Source organism: Loxodonta africana, chromosome 1 (assembly GCF_030014295.1).
Source record: "Loxodonta africana isolate mLoxAfr1 chromosome 1, mLoxAfr1.hap2, whole genome shotgun sequence".
Classification (NCBI taxonomy): domain Eukaryota; kingdom Metazoa; phylum Chordata; class Mammalia; order Proboscidea; family Elephantidae; genus Loxodonta; species Loxodonta africana.
Window position 1 is genome coordinate 81,659,494 of NC_087342.1, and position 3,117 is coordinate 81,662,610.

The 3,117-nt window shown below is 40.9% G+C and overlaps 1 non-coding gene across 1 annotated transcript; it reads left to right on the forward strand.

The window, feature by feature from the left end:
- Positions 1–566: 566 nt before the first annotated feature.
- On the forward strand, positions 567–638 carry TRNAA-UGC (transfer RNA alanine (anticodon UGC)). The gene has a single exon. It is a non-coding gene; the product is annotated as a tRNA-Ala (tRNA).
- The last annotated feature ends 2,479 nt before the right edge of the window (positions 639–3,117 follow it).

The window sequence follows — 3,117 nt, forward strand, 5'->3', positions numbered from 1 at the left end:
AAGACGGAGTGTGGAAGCAGATCTAAGGACCAGCTCAGAAGGTGTGAAGTGACAGGAGCAATGAGAGTCAGCTGGAAAGGATGGTGGCAGGGCATTGACCCAAGTAGAAGTGAAGTTCAGTTAAGCAGTTCCACTAACGTCTGCAGCTGCCAGTGATCTAAGGAGCTACCCATTTGGAGTCATTATCAGTATGATAGATATTAGAGAGATGTGATTTTCTTGGGACTTTCCTGGTGGAGGCAAGTAACTTTCATTTAAAGAGTCTGCTGGCAAGTGTACCTTGGAGAGGACTACCGGAGTGGAAAGATCCTAGGACCAGAAAAGGTTATTCAAACAACAATCCAGTTAACCTTCTCCATCTATCACCACTAGACAGTATCCACATTACTAATTCCAGAAAGTGTGGAATTTAACCCTGTCGTTTTATTTATTTATTTTAGTGGGTTGGTCTTATTCTAGACAAAGTTTTGTTTTGTTTTGGGTGGGATGCAAAGAAGGAAGCACACAGAAAAATATCAGTATGCATTTATGAAAAGAAAAGTCATCATCAAGCTAGTCAGTCTTCAGGGGGTGTAACTCAGTGGTAGAGCATGTGCTTTGCATGTACAAGGTCCCTGGTTCAATTCCTGGCACCTCCACTTCACCATTTAGCAACCTCATCCTCTAATTTCTTTATCATGATTGTTCTGCTCACAGGAAAAGGAAGCCAATGGTCCAAACAGTTGCTTTTAGTGTTCTTCCAGTTATACCTGTTGGGGCTTAACATCTCCCTGGGCAGTATGTCAGCAGAAGGAAGACAAGAAGAAAGAGACAGAGAAGGAACCAGCCCTTGCCCCAAAGCAAGAAGACTTTCACCACAACATGTAATCAATTAATACTCAGTTTCAGTTAGCATATCATGGATAATCAAGGTAGAAGAACAAGGACAGAGAGAAAAGAGAAAAGGAAATAGCCCTACGAAAACCCCTTAATGCTTTTAATCATTGAAAGTCAGACTAGAGGAAAGTTTCCAGCTGTTTTTCTGGCCCCTAGTGGCACAGTGGTTAAGAGTTCGTCTGCTAACCAAAAGGTGGACAGTTCCAGTCCTTCAGCCTCTCCTTGGAAACCCTATGGGGCAGTTCTCTCTGCCCAATATGGACTTTAGGAGTCAGAATTGACTCAGTCCCAATGGGTTAAAATGGCCCTCTATGGCAATCTTTGACAGAGCTGTCAATGGGGGATGAGTGATTAGAGGACATTGGACAAATCAAACAACAGCACTCAAGAAACACAGAGATATTCAACATGAACATTGCAACTATAATCCAAATTTTAGCGACCGACAGTATCACTGGCCACAATAGTTCAATTTGGGAGTAGATTAGCTTTAAGGTCTTAACAGTTTCTTGTGCCACTCCTGGTTTTAGCAGAGCAGTTATTCTCGTTCATCATAAAACGACTTTCATTGGAGAATTTCAAACACCACGTTGTAGAAAATATCCCACACTGCACACACACCTAGCTGAATTAAAATGACATATGAGCATTGGTGAGTACCCTATTAAAATTCCTTCCCTTCTACATTTCTTATATTTGGCTACAGAATTCTACTTTCTTTTCTTTAGAACTTTAAATAAAGTCACATAACATATTCATTTCACACCACACCAAAGATTTTTGAGGGAGATGCATCCAAAGGACTATGTAGAGGGGTGAGGAGAAAGAGAGCAGAGAAGGGTAAAAACAGATAGATGCATCTCAGTTGCTTGTGTTTCCTATAACAAACACTCTCAATTGGAAGCCATTTCAAGAAGCTTCTACTTCTTGCCAAACCAGAAATGAGGCACCAAGAAGGAGTTCCAACCTTCAATATCTGAGCTGGAATCAGAGGCCTTATCCTTCGGGCCACAGGACTGATACACTAAAAAGTAGTCCAAATCTGAAAGGAAAGTGTTGCTCGGGAGCATGTGGTTTCTGTTTTCAAATGCTTAACTTTGAAATTGAAAGAAAATTTAACGACATTCAAAAAGGAATCAAGTAGCAGCTGAAACCACTGAAAACAATTACATAGCATTAATAAACTTTGCAATGATCAGGAGTGATGTATTTCTTCCAGGGTGTTCTTCTCTAAGTCACTGATAATAATGATACTTTGGGTGGAGAAATACAAGCCAAGAAGTAAACTCTTCGATAAAGGGGTGCAGATGACAGCATGAGGAGAGGGAGCTCTAAAGGTTAGTATGTTCAGACCTTTCCTGCCTCAAAGATAAGATGGCAATGCCCCAAGGAGAATGGTCTGGAAGCTCAAACAAGAGCTTCCCCTGTCAGAAATGCCTGTTTTTAAAGCCAGGAAAAAATTTTATTTTAATCCGTCTGTAACATGGATTTTAACAACTTGATCCTCTATCAACAAGTAGAAGAATCACCTGACACGAAGATAGAACAAAATAGTGTGTCCCTTACCTCCCTTGGTGAGTGGTTTAGAGGTCTGATGTGCAATTGGGTGACTTCCAAGCTACTTCAAGCAGGAGAAGAGAGCCAAAACAGCTTGGAGGGGTCTTTCTCTCATTGAAATGCTAACTCCTCAGGTACTTTGCTTAAAAGTCATCCCTGAATTGTCTTGGTATTGATCCACAAAGGTATCCAAGGCACTTATGTGTGACCCACCCCCAACTATGCCTCATATAGCCATAGAGGAGGAGAGAAGAGAAATCCACAAATAACTAAAGTACAGCAATTACAAATTCTCTCAGTTTTCACATAGCTTTGGTTTCTTGGAAGTGCTGAGATTTTTTTTAGAAGTAAACAATACTCTTTTCCCAGAAGAAATACTCTGTCTTTCCTCCCCAGAGACGTTAGTCATTCTTTCACAACAAAACTTCCCCGTTTGTTCCCAGATTCCCTGTACATTATTTTCCCCAGGTTTAGGCCGAGACTAATGAACTGTCTTGGGTCATACTCTGGAAGGTATGTAATAATGTATGTTAATTCCTCAAGATAATTACCCTTTTTTCGTTGAATGTGGCAGCAAACAGTGCATAAAGAAGGAAGAGGAAGGAGAGAAAGAAACTGAGAAGGAGTGGCTCACATTGGTAGGCAAGGTGCATCATCAAGAAAGGCAAGTACAGAAATGTAGAA